At 38.1% G+C, this 23,226-nt stretch overlaps 1 long non-coding RNA gene across 8 annotated transcripts in view; it reads left to right on the top strand.

Annotated features, from left to right (window-relative positions):
- LOC144310698 (uncharacterized) overlaps positions 1-23,226 on the top strand; it is a 276,452-nt gene that overhangs the window by 227,643 nt on the left and 25,583 nt on the right. For 6 of the 8 annotated variants that reach the window (XR_013376366.1, XR_013376364.1, XR_013376363.1 and 3 more), the window contains one exon: positions 560-682. This is a non-coding gene — a long non-coding RNA (uncharacterized LOC144310698). Of the gene's footprint in view, positions 1-559; positions 683-19,694; positions 19,791-23,226 lie in introns of all 8 variants that reach the window. The other 2 variants (XR_013376365.1, XR_013376369.1) reach the window with 1 other exon arrangement.

Raw genomic sequence — 23,226 nt, 5'->3', positions numbered from 1 at the left:
TTTGTATACATTCTATGTTTCCTGCTTATTTGCCATTATTCATGTTGTGCTTTCTCCCTATGGTGCTCTTACTCTCTTTTCCATAACAATTATTTTTGGTGTCCTAGTAAAAACTGGGAAAAATAATCTTCAGGTATTATTATGCATAAGTAGAGAATAACTGAATATTATAGTCAAAATTATCATGGTCAGAGTGGACAAAAATGAGCTAAGTGGTCTCCTTAGAGAATTCCTCATTAACCAGTTTGTTCACTCCTAGATGTGTAGGATATTGCCTTAAACTCTAGCTGTGTGTGTTGGTGTTTGTGTGTGTGTGTGTGTGTGTGTGTGTGTGTGTAAGAGAGGAAAGAAGTATTTTGTGTACATACGTGTGCACTTGCAGACATTTCACCAAGACTGAGCATCTTTCCTCTATAGGATCTGATTTTAATGGATGATACAAAATATAAGTCAGGTTATTTGCATTTTTTTTTGCCCCAGCCAATCAAGAGGTTTCACCTAAACTTCTAGAAAGGAAGGTGAAATAAAGTCTCATCTATACCTTTTTTGATGTACACAGGACATTTGTTGACTACTGTAGACAGCATGGAAAAGTTCAACATCATAGAATCTAAAGACCTGTGTGGACCTGGCCAAGCTGACCAAGTCCAGAGAAAATGTCCCTTGAAGTAGGTATATTTTGGTAAGTAAGTGATCTCATATCAATCAGATCTCTTTGTCTAAACTACTCTCTTTTTATTGTTGCTTTAATCCTAGTAAAAAGAGGCATAAGCCAATGATAAATCTCTCAACACATTGTGAGATTTCAGAAGGTTTGGGTGATATAGGCGATCCATTGAGGATGTGGACTAGTGTGACTTCTGTATTGTTTCCCATGGATTCTTATATTTGGTTTTTCAAAAATGCCTTATAGGCCATGTGAGAGGCAAGGAGGAGGCTGATATGGATTGAACTGTAACCCTCCAAAATTCATGTCAAAGCTCTGACTTCCAGTGTTACTGTATTTGGAGATAGGGCCAGGAAGGAGGTAATTAAGGTTAAATAAGGTCATAAAGATGGGCCCTAATTCTCTAGGACTGGGTCCTTATAGAAAGAAGAAGAGATACCAGGAGCATACTGGCACAAAGGAGAGTCCATGTGTAGATGCTGTGAGAATGTAATCATATGGAAGTGAAGGAGAGAATCTAACCACAGACTAACCCTGCTGACACTCTCATCTTGGGCCAGAATTAGAAGAAAATAATTTTCTGTTATTTAAGCTACCCAGTCTATGATATTCTACTGTGGCAGCCCAGCAGATGAATACAGAGGCCAAGTAAGCAAATTTGGTCTCTGTATCACCATTTAAACTGGATTTACTATACTCCTACTTTTTACATATTAGAGTTTTATGTAAGAATTCTTTCTTTTTATTTTATTTATTTATGTATTTATTTATGTATTTATGTATTTATTTATTTATTTATTTAATTTTTATTTATGATAGTCACACAATGAGAGAGAGAGAGAGAGAGGCAGAGACATAGGCAGAGGGAGAAGCAGGCTCCATGCACCGGGAGCCTGACGTGGGATTTGATCCCGGGTCTCCAGGATCGCGCTCTGGGCCAAAGGCAGGCGCTAAACCGCTGCGCCACCCAGGGATCCCAAGAATTCTTTCTTTTTAAAAATAAATGTCTTACTGTTAAAAATTTAGTCAGGTAAATATATTATGTACTAATTTATTCATGTATTTATAATGGAAGCATTTCTTCCTACTGGTCCCATATTGTGTCTCTAATCAGAATGCTTCCATTGGGCTCCTTTTCTTGTCTTTCTGGACACACAGATGGCCACACCATTGAAATATAAGTTACTCTGATGACAGAAAGAAGATACTACTCATCTTTATGATTTCATCTTGTCTATGCTATGGACTAAATGTATATATCCCTTCCAAATTCATATGTTGAAATTTGAACTTCCAATGAGATGGAGGTGGGAACTTTGGGAAGTAATTGGGTTTAGATGAGGTCAGAATGGTAAAGTCTTCCTGATGGTATTAGTATCCTTATAGGAAAAGATCAGAAAGCTAGTATCTTGTCAGCCACATGAAACCATAGCAAGAAGACGGATAACCAGGAACTGGGCTCTCACCAGGAATGGGGACGGTGCCAGGAACCGAATCAGCTGGCACTTTGGAGTTGGACTTCAGGACTTCAGAGCTATGAACAGTAACTTTCTGTTATTTAAGCCACATAGTCTGTGATATTCTGTTACAGCAGCTTGAGCTGACCAACATACCCCGACTCCCTCACCCCATTCTGTAATTATGTATGGATATGTACTTAGAAGTATTAGATGTGCAAGTAAATTTCACACCAACCCATTCAAAAGTGGCCTCTTGAGCCTCCTTGACAACATATAAACCAGTGCTATAAATCCTTTAGTAACAGAAAGCATACTAGAGTGCAGGTTTTAAAGATCCTTAAAGATTTCTATGAAGAGTTTACTTTTATTTCATAAGTAGTTTTAACCATTTTTATCTCCATACAAATTCCTGTGTCTTCTTCTATTGCCTAGGTTATTCTCTTAGAGATTTTACAAAGGGAATATTTACCTGGTACTGGCCCAAGTGATAAATTAGAATTAACTACCCATGACTGGTTACTATTCTTACTCATTCCCCACTCCAGGCATAGCTCATTTTATTATGCTTCACAGATATTGTGTATGGTTTTTTGTTTTTTTGTTTTTTGTTTTTTACAAGTTGAAGGTTTGTGGCAACCTTGCCTAGGGCAAGTCTGTCGGCACTGTTTTTCCAATGGCATTTGCTCACTTCACATGTCTGTGTCATATTTGGGTAATTCTTGAAATATTTAATAGTTTTTTATTACTATTATAATTGTTATGGTGTGCTGTAATTCGTAATCATGACTCATAAAAGCTCAGAAGAAAAAATAAAAGCTCAGAAGATGGTTAACATTTTCTGGCAGTAATATATTTTTAAGTTAAGGTATATACATTATTTTTAAAGACATAGTGCTATTGCACACTTGATGGACTACTGTATAGTGTAAACATAACTTTCATATGTGCTGGGAGATTGATTTGACTTATTTTATTGAGAGATTTGCTTTATTGCAGTGTCTGGAACTGAACCTGCATTATCTCTGAGGTATGCCTATATTGTTACAAAAACTACTTGAAGAGAGGCTTCAGTTTATACATCTCATTTGATCTTTGCACTACCCTCTGAGGTTGGTTATGGATATTTTCGTTATTCATATGAGGAAACTAAGGCACAAGGAGTTAAAAGTAACTAAAATTATAATGATAATAAGAAGGTCATTTAAGTTTTGAATTATACATTTTATTCCATATCATTTCCTTGGCTTTTTATGTGTTTAACCTATGTAAAAAATAAAAGCCAGAGAAACATATATTTATAGGTTGAATAGTCAGCTATGAATCCGTATGGTCAATTATAATCAGGTCCAGATGGTTAGTGCTCTGAGCTACTAGAGACCCCATTTGATGCCCCAGTTACCTACCATCATCACGATTAGGATGGGCATCAGCCGACACTTAATAAAGGAGACAGCATAATTTAGTGGAAAGAACATGGGCTTCGAAATCTGTCCCAGAACCAGTTTTCAGCTCTGCTACTTACTAGTTGTGAGATGTGGAACAATAAAGAGTTAATTCCTTTGAATCCTCCTCTCCATGTGTGTAAAATGTGAATAATATTAAGATCTACCTTATGAGGAATAAATGAAACCGCAAATGGGCAAGCACTTACGATTGTCCTTGACACAGAGCAGGCACATCGTAGGCATTCAATAAAGCTTAGTTGAATCTGAATTATAGTGTTATGCATGAACACAAGTTAGTATAAAATTCGATATATCCCTTATCAGGGTTTACAGACTAATTGGTGAAGTGCCGAAGAATGGCAGCATAAAGGCAGCAAAGACCAAGTGCCAAGTGAACAAAACTATGGCAACAGCAATAGGGGAGAGGATTCCTGAGGGCTAGGAGGTAGAAGAGCTGAGTTCTCTGAGAATCAAGCTTCTGAAGAAAGGCAGCTCCTATTTAGATAGACAGGGAGAAGAGAACATGCATGGGAAGAAGAGTTGTCACTATGAGTGGAACGAAGATCAATATCAAGGTGGTTTGTGTATTGTGCTTTACAGTGTCCAAAATCTTTTGCTCAGTTGAACCTTTCTTCAAATCTAAGAGAAGGGGAGGATGAATTTCACTGTCTCCCTTTAAAGAATAGATAAAGACGAAACAGAAACTCTGAGAAGTAAAATGACTAGGCTATGGTAACACTTTTGCTGTGTAGTAGAGTGGGGTCCAAACTCCAATCTGCTGTCTCCCAGGACTTAGAAAAGTGACAGGGAGAGAAATAGGACTAAAGAAGCTACAGAAAAATTTATGACTTTGAATGACAATGTTAGGGGTTTGCTATTTTTATTCTGCAAGCATAGAAAACCACAAAAGCTTATGACCAAGTACCTGCACCAAGAAATATTTTTGAAAATTAGTCTGGCAGCAGGAGTTGGGGTACATGTCTCTTCCTCAGACAAGACAGCATTCTCCTAGACTCTATCTCTTCTAAGACCATTGTCCAAATGAATTTTAGTCCAAAGAGGGCTCTGTTCTTTATGCCATCTTAGAGAAAGCCCTCTTAATCAGGAAAATGGAGCTATTAGCACACTGGCAGCCGTTTCTGCTCTGCATTTTAAATTGTTAATTCAATTTATTTCTGGATCAAATATCTATGTAAATCAAGCCAGTTTGCAAAACTGACAGCCTCATGAAAAAAATATTGGGGGAAAAAGATCATATGCATGACTAAGCTATATTTTAATTTAAGCAAGTGTTCTGATTAAAACATAAAGGGAATGAAAATGGCCTAATGGGAACATCATAACTCACTGAATTGGGGTCAGGTTCATCTTTCCAGATAGCACCAATGCAATGAAAGAAGGCATTGTGTTTGGTAGGAAGACTGAGGTTTTAGAAAGGTCAGATCTAGGTTCAGATCTTAAATGTAAGCTCTACAAGGTCAGGAGCATTTTGCCCCCTGTTGTAGCCCCAGCCCCTAGGAAAATATCTGACTCAGAGTAGGTACTGTATAAATATTTGCAATATTAAGTAAAATAAGAACTCATCCTGACCACTTACCATTCGGAAAATGTTGGATAAGTGCCGTCACCATACTCTACCTCCATTTCTCATCTGTAAAAGAGAAATAATAATATTATTTACTTTACAAAATTATTATTATTTTTAAGATTTTATTTATTTATTCATGAGAGACCGAGAGAGAGAGAGAGGCAGAGACACAGGCAGAGGGAGAAGTAGGCTCCATGAAGAGAGCCTTACGCGGGACTCGATCCTGGGACTCCAGGATCACACCCAGGGCTCAAGGTGGGTGCTAAACTGCTGAGCCACCCAGGAATCCCTACTTTAGAAAATTATTGTAAGGGTTAATAAAAATGAAGGTAAACAAGACAGGAACTTGTAGAATGGGTTGGTTTAGATATCTACTTTGGAGCTCAGGTCATAACCTGGTGTTTCTTTTTCATGTGTTTCCCAGCATGCTTTGTTGGGCTGAGGCATTGTCCTAAAGAGCCCTATCTAAGCCAGACTTTATTTAGGTTTATATCTTTCTCATGGCTTAGTAGAGTGCTTTTACTAATAGGTACTCAATTGTTGAAATTAAATTTTCTAGGGTGGTAAACTTTAAACCAAATTATTCTGATTTAACAACTTGTTCACTTAGAAAGATGATAGGTGTCTGTGTAATGGACACTTAAAAAAAATTATTCTATGACCTCTTCCACCAGGAGATACTATGTTCTTTTGCTTCATCTTTTTAATCCCTACAAAAGAGTCCCTTCTAAAGTATTTTGAAGATGAGGAAATAGACTTGCAGAAATTGGGTAACAAGCTCACAGTCACACATTAAGTAAACAACAGAGCTGACATTTGAACCAGGGCTTTTGGGTTCAAAGCCACTGTACTTTATAGAAGTATTCCATATATATTTGTTGATTGAATTAATGGGCAAAGGCCAATCATGCCCAGCTTTAACTTTGCTTTAGTCACAGAATGTTCTTTTAGTTCCCGCCATGAAGATATTAAAAACAAGGACACTGGCTTTGGTTCAGTTGCTAAAAGCATGTGTCGTCTGGAACTGTTAGGTTTTTGTTAGACTATTCATAAGTATATATCAGTTTTATAAGAGCAAGGGCATCCTTTCGATTTATTATGTACTCTCCCTTCCACCCAAAGAAAGAGAAATGAAATAAAACATAATGCAAAGGCCAAGGTAAAGAGGCTATGAATTTAATGTTCATAATGGCGGTAGCTAACATTTATTATGTACAAATTATGTAACAGGTCTTGGACTATGTGCTTTACATACATTATTTCATGAAAGCCCTCTGTGGGCATATTGTTGTCCATAAGTTGTAAAATACGAAACTGCTCAGAATTCTCCACTGGATTCTTGCCTCACTTAAGATGGTGCAAATGTTCTTACCATGGCTCACAAAGCCCTCCATGACCAATTTGATAATCATAAATCGAGTGTAGGGAACATAATATGATGAGTGAGATATTAACACCTGTAACACTTCCACTGCTGCAGATATTAGGGGGCAGTGGAACTGCACAGGGCTGTTATGATTTCTGTACTTCTGCCCGATGTGCGGAAACCTACAGGCTCCAGCCAGGTTAGAGAACAAGCAGGGGACATCCTTTCCATCTCGGTGGTGATGTTTGAAAAAACTCAAACAGAAAGAGGTAGATAGTTGGCCTCCTGTGGCACAGAGTACAGGGAGGAAACGGGGCTGTGATGCCAGCAGCCAGGGAACAAATACCAAGTTGCAGTCACTGTTTGGGCCATCAATGAGGGCACAGACTTCCTTAAAGGTACGTTGACTGAAAAACAAAATAAGTCTTCAGTTAAAATGGAGAGCAGGTCGTTATCAAGAGGAAGGCCTTCCCATGGACGTGAGAAACAAGAAGGAGGCCTTGTCGTCACTTCGAAAGGCTGGCATCCTTGAGGACATCAATTTCGTCTTCCAGAGGATCCATTTATCTCTTGGAGACGTTGATTATTCACTGGTGGGGAGTAGTGAAATCTTCAGTCCTTGTGAAGCTAGCTTGATTTGAGTTTGATATACTCTTACCTTCTTTGATGGGGTGGAGAAGGGGCTTTGGGATGGAAAGGTGAAGCATCTTGAGTCTTCTCGTGGAAATGGGGTTACCTGACCCTCCACTTGGTTAAATGAGAATGGCAGACCAACTGGCCATGTTTTGCAAAGCCTGCTCTGTGCGGCCACCAAGGACTGTGCCAGGTGGTCATCCATCCCGCGGATGGCCTTACCAGCAACTCTCTGTCCTGATCCTTTACCCACTCCTGACAGGTGGAAAGCAAATTTGCATAACAAACTGTTTAAACATTCAATTTTGATCCACCTTCAAGGCACGCTTTGTCCTCAGCAGTTCTAATGGTTAGTGACCCCTTCAAAATCAACATCATTTGTCAAATCAAATTAGGCTTGTTACTAACTGCAAGGCACTGACATTCATCTTTTTGATGCTCTCGAACCAATCTGAGGTACAGTTCTCTTATGGAATTGGGTTTGGTATGCTGAATGAGTCACTTCCTCAATGAGGCAATTGTCAGAAAAATAGGAGACTTAGCTGGAAGGTAAATATTGTTGGGTCACTTGAAATGTATGCAGATTTGACATTTCCCTTCTGATTAGCATGTCTACACATTAAAGTTCTTTTGTATGTCATATCCAGTAGTTCAGATGCCAGGGTAATGTCAGTGAGCACTTGATAGAAACTTTATTTTGCTCCTGATTAAGAAAATGGGAGGATTAAGGGAGAAATTTTAGGTAGGAACCTTATTTGGGGTGATACATGGAATGAATAAGGGATACTCAGAATAAAAATACAATGCTGGGAAGGGAAGTAACATTGTCTACTGTGTGCCAGTGACCAGTGTGTGTGTGTGTAGGTGTGTGTGTGTGTGTGTTTGTACTAATTTAATCCTTTTAGGGATTATGATCCCCTTTGAATAAATGAGATGAAGCCTAATGTCAAACAGAATAGCAGAGCTGGAATTTCAAATTCACTCTGGTGCCAAAGACCATGCTTCCCTCACTGTAGCGTGATCCCTCCTTAAAATGCAAAATATTTTATCCAGCCCTGACAGGAAGCATTAAATGAAAGTATTAAGTGGTCCCTATGCATCCTGGCTTTGTCCTTAGTTTGCAAATGTAAAATCAGAAACTCAGAGCCTTTCCTAGTCCAGCCTGTTCCTTTTTATCAAATATACAATTTTAAAAAACGATTGTCTTTACTTGAATACTTCCAGTAGCCAGGGGCTCAGGGTTTCACCATTCACCTGTGTTTTTATTCCCATACTGTTATGTTTACTCATATGCCAAGATCCCTACTTATGACCTTATCTACATCTCGTTATTACTTTAGTGTTTGCTCCATTAGAAACTCTGCTGTCCTTCATTTATTATATAATTTGATCATCACACTAAGCCAATAAGATATGTCCCTACTTTATGGAAGAAGAACTTGGACTTACGAAGCTAAGTAACTGGGACGCCTTGGTAGTTCAGTGGTTGAGCATCTGCCTTTGGCTCAGGGCGTAGTCCTGGGTCTGGGGATCAAGTCCCACATCGGCCAAATTTGCAAGGAGCCTGCTTCTCCCTCTGCCTGTATCTCTGCCTCTCTCTCTCTCTCTCTCTCTCTCTCTCTGTGTGTGTGTGTGTCTCATGAATAAATAAATAAAATCTTTTTTTTAAAGAAAAAAAAAAAGATTTGCTAAGTAACTTGCCTAAACTATGTAACTAAGAGTAGTATGTCTAGTAATATGCCACTTTACAGTTTCCAACTTTTTCCTAATGCAGTAGCAATCTATAGCCTATCATATGCAACAAAGAGAGAAAATGCACCCTTCACTCTTAATTAAAAGTTGGCTATCTAATCTTATTTTTTGATTTCATGCTGCCAAAATTTTATAAAATATAGCACCTATCTAAGAGCAATGAAAAAGTCCAGATAAACCCAGGCTTTCACCATCAACTGTGTACAAAGGCTACTAGAGATCTTTCTTGCACTTCACATACATTAGATCAGGAGTTGGCAAATTGAGACCCACAGGCCAAATCCTGTCCACTTCCTGATTTTTTAAAATAAAGTTTTATTGGAGTACAGTCAAGTCCATTCATTTACATATTGTCTGTGGTTGTTTTTTCACTACAAGTGCAGTAGTTGAATAGTTGAGACAGAGACTATATAGCTAGCAAAGCCTAAAATGTTTACTCTCTGATTCTTTAGGAGAAGTTTGCTGACTCTTGCATTAGGACCCTTGTATAAATCCATCATGTCAACCATAGAAGATGTATATAAAAGGAATGACAGGATATTATGGGGTGGCCATGAAATATTGCAACCTAATAGATGAAATGGTGTTTTAAGCTGGAGAAACCAAACCATATTTTAGTTCAAGCACTCTACTATTAATAAAGATTCTAAAATCCTCCAATCCTCACTGAAGCACCAGAGGATATTAACTTATCTTGACTCTGCCTTTAAAGCAGTGATTTCCAATCTAGGGGAGATTAATTTTAAAAAATACACATAGTTTATTGCACCATGAATAGAAATCCTGGACCTACAGCGTCAGAAATACTCAGGATGATACCAGGACATTTATAATTTCAAAATGTTTTATCAAGTAGTCAATGTCTGGGTATCATTGCCATAAACAACTACAAATAAATCACTTTATCTTTCCACAAGCACTTGAAGAAAATTATCATTCTCATGGCTTTACATATCATACATATGTCAATAACTTGATCTTGACCTTTCTCTGAGCTGCAGACATATTTATTTCACTTTCTACTTGTTATTTCCACTTGGCATCTCAAATTTCACCTGCCCCATCATAAACTTTTGGTGTTTTCACCAAAGTCATCTCCATCACAGTTAATGGTACCACGTATTCGGTTGCTTAAGTTCACATTCTAAAATGTTTCCGTGGTTCCTTTTTTCCCAACCCCTCATTGCTAAGCCCAAAATATATCCTGATTCTGTCTACTTCTATCCTTTCTAATGCCACACAGGTCAAGACACCATCATCTCTCACCTGGGCCACTGTAAGAGCTCCAGACTTTTTTCTCTGACTCGATTTTTGAGACCCGGCAACTATAATCTTTTCTCTCCAAGACACTTCTAGTAATCTTCCTAAAATTATGTCAAGCCACTTTCCTGCTTAAAGCCCTCGATGATGTTTCATTATATTTAAAAAGGCAACACGGACTTCTTATTGAGCCCTGCAAACTCGATGTGTTTTGGCTATTGCCAAAATCCATCTGTATCACTTTTCTCCTCTGTCATTCAAGACAGCTTCAGGAGTCTTTCTTCTGGTTCTTGAATGCTGAATGCATTCATTTCCCAGGAGTTTTATCCTTGTTATTCTTGAGCCTGGATGCTTTTTTATGTCTAGTTCCTCCTTATCATGTGAGATTCAGCTCAGAGAAGCCATTCCTGCCTACTGTAACTAAAGAAACTACTTACAAGCAATGTATCACTTTTATTGAATAATCTTGTTCTATTTCTCACATAACTCTTATCTAAATGAAATTATCATGTTTATTCACTTATTATCCAATTTTCTTCAATAGAATGCAAAGTCCATAAGAGTATCCCAAGTGCCTAGCGCAATGTGTAGTTCATTGTTCTCACTTAATTAATATTTCTTAAAATAATACTATTTTTCTTCTTAATCCTTTCTTTTTCAGGCTAAATCTTCCTATTCTTATAAATACTTAGAGAAGCATACTATATAGTATGGTGTAAATTCATTAGCTATAATCTGTTCTGTAGTCACATTCTATTCTAGCCAACTTGCTATATTCTTTCTCGGAGCAGAAACTGATCTTCACCTTTCTTTGAAAGCTTCCTATGCATTTAGTACAATATTGTGTACACAGTGGGTATTGAATAAATGTTGATGAATGGACTATATAATGGGCTTTTGGCTCCATACATCAAGATTTTCTTGACGGACAGATAATTACTTCTACTTTATATCTGACATTTTAATATAACTGGTTGTGGTCATTATCTTTTGTAATGGCATCCTAGTCAATTTCTTTAAAAAAAAGAAGAAAATAAGGCAAAATTACCTTGTGAGCAATCCACAATTGGATTTGCATTTAAAAATTGCTGAGTGAGCAATCCTGCCTGATGGCCAAATGAAATTAATCTCTTGTAACCCAAGGTCTCATCTATTTGGGGTGGGGGGTGGGGAGGAAGGGCTGGACTCAAAGAGGACTGCAGGCTTTCTAAATGGTAAAAATCATCTCTCTCATTATTTATATTTATAGGGTGTCCACAATATTCTCTATGTTAGCCTGTGGGAATATAAAGGTGGTTAAGTTACTGTCCCTATTATTGAAGAGCTCTCTGTTTCTAGTTTACATGATCAAGGTCCCTGTCCTACCTACACACTCAAAAATATTTCACATCCCTAATGACGCGTAGGCCATGTATAATAATGACTTATCTTCTCTAGTGGACATAGCTATAAGTCTATGGGTAGACACCTGACCCAATGGAGGAAGTTTCTCTTTCTTAAATGTTTGAATTAGAGGAACAAACACTGAAGGAGTTGGCCTCTGAGTTGTATAAATGGTAGAACCAATGTCCATGAATTCCTGCTGCTCTGGTCCCTGGGAATTCCTCTCTCCTGACTTCCTGATTATTCAGATTTGTTTTTGGGTTTCAGTGAGGCCTTAAGAGAATCTGAGTAGACTTCTATTTCTTACAACAAAATTTCCAAAGAAACAGTTATGTAAATGAGGAAACATCTAAACCAAAACCTAGGCTTTAATGTGATCAGTGCTAGGGTAGAAGTTTGGGCAGGCTGGTCTGTAAGCAGGGAGGAAATGCCTTCAGCCTGACCTAAGAGGGTTGAGAAAGCTTAAAGGAGACATCGTCTCGATTGAATAATGACAAGTAATAATTGTCATGGTGAAAAGTGATGGAGAGGAAAGAAGGAGGTTTATGCAGCATGAACAAAGCTGGGGGACTATAAAGCAGTAGGTGTATTCTGGGAAATGCAAGTTTAGTATAATTTGAGCTCAAAGTATGAGGTGACAAAGTGTCAAGAAGAACATCTGGACAGGTACATGGAAGCCAGACTGTGGGAAGTGTTTCTTTTTCTTAGCATCTTTCATAAGATGCTAAGAGTTTGGGCTTTGCCTTGAAGGTCTCTAAACCACTGGATAGCTGGTTTTGATCCTTTCTCTGAGGAGATACAGACTATATCCTTAGGCACCTTGTAGCTACTTCATGACGCTTTTTAAAGAGTGACCCAAGGCAAACTTATAAAAAGAAACACATGGCATGTTGAAAGAAGCCAAGATTCAAAATCAGTAGTCCAGATTTTGAGTCTTTGCTCATTTGCCCTCCAGCTGGGTAATATTGAAAAAGGAATTTAATTTCTCTGAGCCTCTGTTTCCTCGTCAATAATATGGAAGTTATAAAATATCTGCCTCCCCAGGTTATAGTTCCAATCTGACACATGTATTTTTAGTGCCCTATAGGGTGCCCTTAGGCACTAACTATAGGTTAGTTTCAAATTGTACTCTCACAGGCAGCATCTCAATAAATTGCCACTATCTTTTGAGGTGGTTATTATTGTCTCCTCGTTCAAGTGGAAAAACTCAGTCTCAGGGAGATAATGTGTCTGCCCAGTTTTACACAGCTGGATGAAGAAGCGCTAATATTCAGAATCATATCTTTTAGACTTCTATCCATTGCTCTTTTCTTAAACCATAGCTGCTTGATGAAAAGGAAGAAAATGAGAATTCAAAAAATAAGTGTTTTAACTAGAAAATGTTGTACACATACTAGTTGTTGTATTGCAGTAGGTGAGGTCAATGTCTGTTAGCTTCCACCTCTTTGAGGAGGCTCTCTGTCTTTCCAATACCCTGTGTCTTCTTGGGCTTCTTTCTTGTTATAGACAAAATGCTTCTATGCACCTCGAGTTTCCATGTAGGCTACTTACCAAGGGTTCATGATCCTCACTGACTATCTATCCAAATTGACCTTTTTTTTTAGTGTTCTGTTGCATTTCCTAAAAATTTACCAGACTAATTTATTTATCTTAAAGTATGAAAGACTTTTACTTGCTTATTTTATTGTTCCTGCATTGCATATTTCCTTTAAAACAGGTTCCCTGAAGATCGATTCCTTAATCTGGATTTTCTATTTTTTTTTAAAGATTTTATTTATTTATTCATGAGAGACACAGAGAGGGAGGCAGAGACATAGGCAGAGGGAGAAGCAGGCACCCTGCAGGGAGCATGATACAGGATCATGACCTGAGCCTAAGGCTCAACCACTAAGCCACCCAGGTGCCCCTAATCCAGTCTTTCTTAAAGCTGTCCTTAGGAATATTAATGTAAGGAGATGTTCCATTAAAAGAGAATTCTGGAAGCCATATTTGGGGTAAGCATAACATAATATATAAACTTGTTAAATTACTGTGTTGTACTCCTAAAACTAATGTAACGTTATATATCAATCATACTTAAAAATAATAAAAGAAAAAAGAATTATAGGGGATCACTATTGGTTAGCCTATAAAAGGCTCTGAGGAGTCCTGCAGATTAAAAAAAAAAAAGACAAAAAGCAAAAATGTTACTTTTTCTAACTTAATTATTCTCTTTTGTTTGACTGCCAGTTCTCTTTTTGTGAGTTACCTGTTAATGTCTCATAAAATTCACACCACCTAGGACATACTTTGGGAAAGAGTGCCTTAATAGAAAATGGTCTTTGTGGGAATTCTGGCATTATACTGACTGCAAGGAGTGATTTTGTGAGAGTAGCATCATATGAGTATATTCCTCAAAATACAACATATTGGCGTTAGTTTCCAGGGTTTTATGAGACGTGATGATTATACAGTTGAGAGAACACTCTCTAAGGAAAAGAAAAAGAAACTTTGAATCAAGATTAGGTTTTGGAAATGAGTTGTTTGAGTGATGAGCCCTACAGCTTAAGGTGCATCACCTTTATCATCAGTGCATAAAGGATTGGTCTTTTTCAAATCAGTATAAGCCCAGCCTGGCTTGTTTTCATGTAAGCCAAGGAAGAGTGGACTCAGAAACAGAAGGCTTGTGTTTTTGTCCAGAATTGCCCACTTTACGTCCACTTACTAGGCTCTGTGAAATTGGATAAATTGCTTTATTTCTAGTCTTCATGGGCTTTATTTTTTTGAATGGGGCGATAATTGTCCTATTGATGAAGAGGAATCATCTTGAAGAGATAATTAAGAGAGAAGCATTTAAAATATATATATATAGCCATGTTGTTTTTACAAATACAGATTATGATTCTTGTGAATGTTTAATTCTAAGTACTACACATATGTTAACAATCATTAATATTATCACTAACATGTCAAATAAAAAACAAATCTGGACCTAACTAAAGAAGAGGCTTTATTCCAAAAGAATATTGCAACAAGGAAATTGAGACTGTTGCAACAGAGTGAATGTTTTGACCATAAGATCTGCAAGCTTCTCAGACAGAAAAGTTTTTTTATAGGACTGAGTGTACATCTCAGCAGGGCCATTAGGAGGGGCTGTTGCAAGTTCCATGCACAGTGGTGAGCTGAAGTTCAGAGAACTGGGGGAAGGAGGCACCCTGTGTAGTTTGCTCATGTCAAGTTACAATCATTTTGTCCAGACTGGTCAGTGGAAAGAAATAGTTAAGCTAATCATCTATCAGACAAAGAACAGGAATTTGGAGGGTCTGAATCTGGTCTTGTCAAAGGTAAACAGAAGGGTCATCTCTGAGTCAGAGGTGGGTGTTGTGGGGAAGGGTGATTCTTTGCATTAAGAGATTTTGGGGGACATAGGGGCACCTGGCTGGCTTAGTTGGTTAAGCATCTGCCTGGGGCTCAGGTCATGATCCCGGGGTCCTAGGATCAAGCCCCCACATCAGGCTCCCTGCTCAGTATGAGTCTGCTTCTCCCTCTGCCCCTCACCCCGCTCATGCACACTCTCTTGCACTCTTTCTCAAATAAATAAAATCTTTTTTAAAAAAAAAAGAGATTTGGAGGAACCTAAAAGGGGGCCAATGGGATTTCTTGGCCGTTGTATTTCTGTCTGTACTGTTTGTGCAGGAGCACAAGGCTTAGGTAAAGTCTAATGCTGTCAAATGTCACCATTATCATTGTTTTTCTAGTGTCTGGTTAGTCATTCAAAATACAGTATCTTTTGGCAAATTGCTTAGTGTTTCAGAGCTTCAGTTTTCTCATCAGCAAAATGGGGTAATTAGAATAACAACTAGTTCACTAAGATGCTGGGAAGCTTGAATGACCTAATGATCATACAAGTGCCTCAGAGCTATAAATATTGTAGAAATGTTATTTGTTATTTTCTATTATCACTATTAGTGGTTCCATGGGCTCTGTTGCCACGTCTTTGTTGTTGTCTTTCTCTTCTTCCACTTCCATAAGGATAAATATCACCTGATGCAGTAAAGGGAGGAAAAGTGTCAGACAGCTATAAAAATGAATATTAGGTGCCAGACACAGGGATACTCAATACACAAGAATAAAATCCCTAGATGTGTAGTGTCCCCGTATTACAAAGGAGGAAACTGAGGCTGATTTGAGGTTTGTGTGCCTAATCTCCACAGTTCACGGGTGATGGAAGGAAATGGTACAGATTCAGAGGTGTCAGTCTTGCCTCTGTTTCTCACCAGGTATATAGAACATGAACTGGTCATGTGAAGTTAAAACAGCCCACTTGTATCACAGGAACATGGAAGAAGAATAGAGAAAGGGACACCTTTTCTGCCGATGCCTGTGAATAATTGATTTTATTTTATTCTGGAAGCAATGAGATTGTTCTCCTATATAGTTTTTCTTGAAAAAGGCAAAGAAAATGATAGAGAGGGGGAGAAAGAGAGAGAGATCGAGAGAGAGAGAGTTCCAAGCCATCAAGCCCATATTGCAAGTTGGCTGCCAGCTATGTTTTTTTTTTTTTTTTTTTAAATAAAATAAAAATGTTCGGTTGTAGTTTTTTTTTTTTTCTCCTTTTGGAGAGATACAGGAATTGCAAAGAGAGTGCCAGACAGCACTAGCATATGCTTATTTTTCTAACTCAATGTGGGCAGCCTCTCTTAAACATTTTGTATAAATATATTTATTCTCCCACTGAGACCCTGCCTGCCAGGTTCAGGAACAACGGAGTAAGCAGATGAGTTATAAACCGAGGAAAGAAAAGGAAGAATTGCCATGGAAATGCTGATGGCCCCTTTATTCCAGCGGAGTACATTGCCCCAGTGTAATAAATTAGTAGTTGATGCGTTGATGATAAATCTATCGTGGTCATCATATTCAAAGTAAAAGATATTTTACTCCGTCTTTGCCGGAGATGTAGTCAGAAAGGAAGGAAATGTTGACATCCGGTGGGCAGGATTGAAAAAAAAACACACATACAAAAACCCTTTGGTGCGCAACCCACATTTGCAAGCTGTCTGCATTTCTTGTATTGGCCTCAGCTTTGACAAATGTAAAAAAGTCACTAATATTTTGACACTCTCCCTGCCCAAGTCTGATACCAGCTGGCTGCGAAGCCACATACTCATTGTTCTGCTGGATTTTAAAGACTGGGTTCCAGCCAAAGGACTGGACTGGATCCATTCATTCATTTTCAAGATTGAAGTTGCAGCTTAACTGTAATGACCATTTCTCAACTCAATCTGGAAACCTCTTCCAAACCCAACAGATGCCTGAGAGGCAAATGTGCATTTGGATTGGAAACCACTCTCTTGGATAAAGAAACAAAAGGTGATCTTTGAATCTGAAAGTAATTCCTTGTTTTGAAAGCAATTAATATTCTGTATATTGATTATGTCTTAAGGTTGCATTTTTAAAAAGTTCTCATGCTTTTAGAACCTTTGTAAAAATGCTTATTTTACCGCTTTAAGTGAAAATGAAGATTTAAATTGCAAATAGAATATGACAACAATTATGGAAAAATATGCCCGGAAAAAAAATTGGAAGAAAACACCCAAAATGTCAAAAACGTTAACAGGGAAGATCTTTAAGGTTATGGTGAGGTTTTTTTTTTTTTCTTTCTGCTTTGATGTAGTTTTCTTCTATAATAAGTTTTACATTTGTATATGGGGGGAAAAAAGAAAAACTATTTGTTCCTTTGAAAACATGCTCTCTTTCTTTTACCCTTATTGTATTTTCAACTCTGGTGACCATATTGTTCTAGTAATCATAAGCAACTATTGCTAAAATATGCTCCTGCCATGGAAAATAAAACCACTCTATAATCTACAAAAAATATCTTTGCTTTCTACTTCTAAAAAAATGCTCCCCTGCTGTGTGTTCCTGCTGTCCCATTTTTCCAGTCACTTAATAATTAGAGACATTAACCCTGATCACTTGCAAATTTTCCATTTAAATTTATTTTCAGGTAAGCAGATGCTTGGGAAAATTGCCATCATAGGGCTGTAGGAGAAAGGGAGTTATAGGTTGATCCTGAAGTCATTTGAGGGGATTATTCCCCAGGCATGATGAGATGCCTATACTATTAGTGTCAGAGTACTCTTCAAGAAATCATTTGTAACATTTTGATATAAATATAATTCGTTGTGTCCTTCTATGTTCCAGATACTGTGAGAAGGACTTAAACGCACCATTTCATGTAGCCTCAGACAGCTATATAAACTCTATACCTTCTTCATATGCACTTCAACAGAGGAAACTGATACCTGGACAGATTAGAATTTGGAACTACATCGGTTTGATTCCTGCCTTTGTGTTGCTCACGCATAAACTTAGGTTCTCATCAGAGAGACTTGCCTTTTGAGCTCTGCACTTGCCCTTAAAACCTGGTGGCTTCAGCCAATCACTGTATCTCTTTAAGTCCCAGTTTTCCCATCAGTACAATGGGTCTAATAAAGTTGAGAACATAGGCCAGCCATAAGAAATAAATTAGTTAATGCCATCGACATTAATTGGAGGAAAAAAAAAAAAAAAACAACCCCTCTGATTCCAGGGCATCTCTTCCAAGTAAAATCTACTGAAAATGAACACAGAGATAGGCATCTTTGGAAACGTTTCTCTATCCTGCCTGTACAAATTTGACAGCATTTCTCCACAGCCTGTAGCCGTATTCAACCCTCTGGCTTGCACAGCACTGATTAAAAAACAGATTGCCGGCAGTCATCTGTGATTGCCTACCACGGAGGTGCTGCTCATCTCTTCCTCCACCCACTGTCCTATGCACTATTCATGAGTTCTACAATATTCCAAACTTTAATTTCCACAGATTAATTCTTACTAATTATGCACCATGCGAACCTTTGCCGGAGAATTCTAGTGGATGCTCTTCCATCCTGAGGCAGGGAAGGGCAATGTCGAATCGTTTTCTGATTTCAAGTGGAAAACAAACTAATTATGTGGAAATATGATAATAGATTACGCTGCAGGGACCAGTCCTCTGCAGGCTTCAAAATGTTTGCTTATGATCGGCTCCTCGTGTTATTTCTTCCAGGAGGAGCTGCCCTTTCATAATGCATCAACATTATTGACTGGCCTGTGATTCCATACTTGGAGTTAAGATAATTTGCATAATTGTATATTACTTCCGTCTGGTGGAAACAAACAAGATGTTCGAGTGCTAATGATCAAGCAGGCAGCAGTGGCTGCTGGGAAAAATAGCATTAGTAAAGTCCAAAAAAACAACAAATAGCAGTCTGTCTCAAACGTCTTTCACTACCTTCCTTTGACCTAGCTCTCTACTCCACAGGGCCACAGGCATTGTTATTTTTATGTCTGTTCAAGTTTAGGAGGTGGCCTGGACTAGGCATTTATTCCAAATCTGTAAAAATATAAAACATCCTTAGGCTGTGAATTTTCATACTTGTTTGTATTTGTTTAGGTCATTTCTTCTGCTTGGAATGTCTTCCTTCTCTCTGGCAAAAGCATCTTATCCTTCAAAATCCAGCTCAAATGCTCTTTCCTTTTGATATCCTCCAACTTTCCCAGTTAGCATGCATTGTTCTCAAAATAAACAAATATCAAATGAGCACAGTAGGCTCTCAGCAAATTCATTCTCATTCATCTGCTTAACAGACTCTGATCTGTACAACTTGCTGGCTCTGTTCTAGGAACTCAAGATAAAATGAACAAATAAGAAGAAGTAAATCTTTTCTTTGATTTCTTCAATGCTCCTCTTCTCTGTAGCAATTCATTATCTCTATTTAGCAATTATTTATTTTGCCTTGTAGTACACTTGATGGACAGGGTCATAGCTTACTTACCTGTTTAACTCCATAACCAGGCACACAGTAAGACCTAAGTAAATGTTTGTGAATAGACTTGAAGTTTCAAGAGAGTGGATCATGCAAACTGTTTGATGAATGACATCAGGGATACAGATGGGGGGTACCTTACTTGCCAGCTCCACATGATTTGTAGTGGCTGTGTGAAATACTGTGAAAAGAATTTTGAGGCTGCGAGTGCTTACCGGAAACATTTTCTGTGATTGATTAATCATGTCTGCAGTGGAAATACTAAGGAGGAGTAGAAAGTAACATATCATGTATTTGTATTCTTGTTATAGATATTTAACCTCGGACATCTTTAAAAGCCTCTATGTGTGTTTCCTGGTTGGAGCTAATGAATTTATCAGGTTGCTTACAGTTCAAGGGTTAAACAGGTAATGATCTACCAAGAAGATTGCAATATTGTGGCTTTGAGCATTAAACCCTGGAAATGAAGCCTTTTAATTTACTTTTAAGGAAGTAATATCTGCCATTATTGGGCTAGGCACTATCGATATATTATCCCATTTAATTTGTCCTAGCAACTGTGCACATTAGGTCATTTTAATCCCATTTTACAGATGTAGGAACTGAAGCTCAGAAATTTGGTCAGGATAAAAAGGTCACGAATGGCAAATCCAAAATTCAATTCAATTTATCTGACTCTTTTAGTTTTGTTGACTGTTCCTGTTGCTGTGCAGGAGCTTTTTATCCTGATTAAGTCCCAATAGTTCACTTTTGCTTTTGTTTCCTTCGCCTTCATAGATGTATCTTGCAAAATGTTACTGTGGGCGAGTTAAAAAACGGTGTTGCCTGTGTTCTCTTCTAGGATTTTGATGGAATCTTGTCTCACATTTAGATCTTTCATCCATTTTGAGTTTATTTTTCTGTCTGGTATAAGAGAATGGTCTAGTTTCATTCTTCTGCACAAGGCTGTCCAATTTTCCCAGCACCATTTATAGAAGAGACTGTCCTTTTTCTAGTGGATATTCTTTCCTGCTTTGTCGAATATTAGTTGACCATAGAGTTGAAGGCCCATTTCTGAGTTCTCTATTCTGCTCCATTGATCTATGTGTCTGTTTTTGTGCCAGTACCACACTGTCTTGATGATCACAGCTTTGTAGTACAACTTGAAATCTGGCATTTTGATGCCCCTGGCTTTGCAATTGCACTGCTGGGTATTTACCCCAAAGATACAGATGCAATGAAATGCCAGGACACCTGCACCCCAATATTTATAGCAGCAACGTCCACAATAGCCAAACTGTGGAAAGAGCCTCAGTGTCTATTGAAAGATGCATGGATAAAGAAGATATGGTCTGTATACACAATGGAATATTACTCAGTCATTAGAATGAATATCCACCATTTGCTCCAACATGGATGGAACTGGAGGGTATTATGCTGAGTGAAATAAGTCAATCTGAGAAGGACAAACATCATATGGTTTCATTCATATGGGGAATATAAGAAATATTGAAAGGGAATAAAGGGGAAAGGAGAGAAAATGAGTGGGAAATATCAGAGAGGGAGACAGAACATGAGAGACTCCTAACTCTGGGAAACGAACAAGGGGTAGTGGAAGGGGAGGTGGGTGGGGGGGATGGCGGGACTAGGTGATGGGTACTGAGGGGGGCACTGGACGGGATGAGCACTGGGTGTTATACTATATGTTGGCAAATCAAACTTCAATAAAAAAAATTATCCTGACTCTACAGTTCATGCTTAAAAAACAAACAAAAAAACTGTCCTCAACACAAACTGTCATTTAATTCTAGTGTATAGCATACTGTTTTGCACTTCTGAGAAAGGAGCCCCTTTGACCTAGCAGATAATAAGCCAAACAAATGTGAGATAGCCCAATGATTGTGGTCTTGGTGGGTATTAAAGGATCAGGGACCTTGTGTGAGGGTGTGTGTGTGCAGACAGATTGAAGGGGAAAGTGGCTTCAAATGGAGAGGTTGAATATGAAAGATAGCTTCTTTTGTTGAGTGAATTTTGCATGCCGGGCATTGGTTACATGCTGAGCAATTTTCTTGAAGATCTTTTAGGATGAACATTACTAGCTCCATTTCTCAGAATAAGAAAATATAGGTTCGTTAACTACATTGAGAAAGAATTGTTTGTTTATTGTTTATTCTACGTGTCGAATATTGTTTATTCTACGTGTCAAATATTGTATCCCTAATTCAATATTGCGTCTTCTTCCTGGCACAAGTTACAGTCTAAATAAACAAATAAATACATAGAAATATGTTTTTGTGATGGTTATTAAGAAGTAAAACAGACTTTAAATCTGACTCTGTTCAACTCCAAAGCCTGAGCCGTTTCTATCATGCCAAGCCGCCCTTGGGAAGTTGAAAATGTGCTTAAGACTTTGAAACCAGTTCCATTTTTCAAGGATAACTTCTTATACAGCTGCCTTAATGCAGCTGGTCCTTTGGAAAAAAAATGTTTATAAGAAGGCTTGGCAGGTTTCTTGGACATTAAATATCTCCTACAAAATAATATTTTGATGGATTACATGTAAATGAATCAGAAACATATGGCTTCCATTTCCTTTAGAATGCACACGCGGAATGTTTTTATGTGTTTGGCAAAATGGATTTTCCTGAATGGCACCTCCAAGTGCCCCTCCCCTCTCATCTCTCGGTGTATTATATCCAAAAGGACTGGAAGTTCTCCTAAGAATCCCACAAAAACCTGAAGCCTTCTATCTCTGCTTCTGACTCCACAATCCTACCGAGGTCATTTTCTCTTTTATTCCCGACAACAAAGGCAGCTGCTATTCAGCACCGCACAGTAGTAGCCTGCCTGGGGCTGCTCTAGAACATGAGTCTCTCATCCTAATAGATAACCATCTACCTTATCTTGGGAATGCTGAACACAAAGTCAATGCAAGGAAAAGAGACTCCCTCTTCATGTACACAAAGTTAGGTCATGTAAAATTTATCATATGAATATATACATATATTTTGAGACTTTTTAAGAAAGAGACTTTGTGCCTAGAGGATTTCATCTTTAAAAAACCCACTGGACTGGACACAATCAGATATTTGTTTAGAACAGATAAAAGCTATTATGTAGGCTGTGGAGCGTGAAATGCACCCATCATGACTTCATAGCAAGATTAGTAACCGCAACATAGATACAGGTGTATGGCTGTACAACAGACTGATAACCACTTGGACCACAAAGAAAGTCAGGGGTGCCTAATCAGGATTTTGAAGAGCTTTTTTATATCCACTCTCAAAAGCTAGCATCTAAATTACAATGGTTGACTTTAATATTCAGCTTAGATCAATGACAAAGTAAGGCGTCTATAGTTAGTGATTTATTATAAGAGTTATTGTAACATTAATTTGCCTGTATGTTGGAGGGAATAGAGCCAAGATAGGAAATATGATCCTATTCAAATTACAAAAGCAGTAACTTCAAAAGAAAATAAAATGTGTGGGTTTCACCTGAATCTAAAGATATCACAAACTCATGTGCCTCAGGGATCAAGGTAAATGAGGGAACATGGTTAGGATGAAGGTTAATCAGGTTTGTTGGGGGCTGTGAGAAGCAGGAGTGAGCACAATCCCCCTGTGGCATACTCAGATTCAAAATTTTTATATTATTAGCTGCAGATAAATCTTTGAATCACAGAAATAGATACATCTTCATACATTAGTTTTTAACCTTTGTGATCAGTCATTTCTGAGCAAACCTATTTCTCTTACATTTGCAAAGTTCCCTCTCCTTTCCACCTTCATCTACTTCCTCCCACCTGTCTTGATATGCAAATGAGATACCTGAATTGGCAGTAGGGAGTTGGCCTGACTTCAC

The sequence above is a fragment of the Canis aureus genome, chromosome 3, assembly GCF_053574225.1.
Source record: "Canis aureus isolate CA01 chromosome 3, VMU_Caureus_v.1.0, whole genome shotgun sequence".
NCBI classification, from domain to species: Eukaryota; Metazoa; Chordata; class Mammalia; order Carnivora; family Canidae; genus Canis; species Canis aureus.
This window is presented reverse-complemented; position numbering and strand designations above follow the sequence as displayed.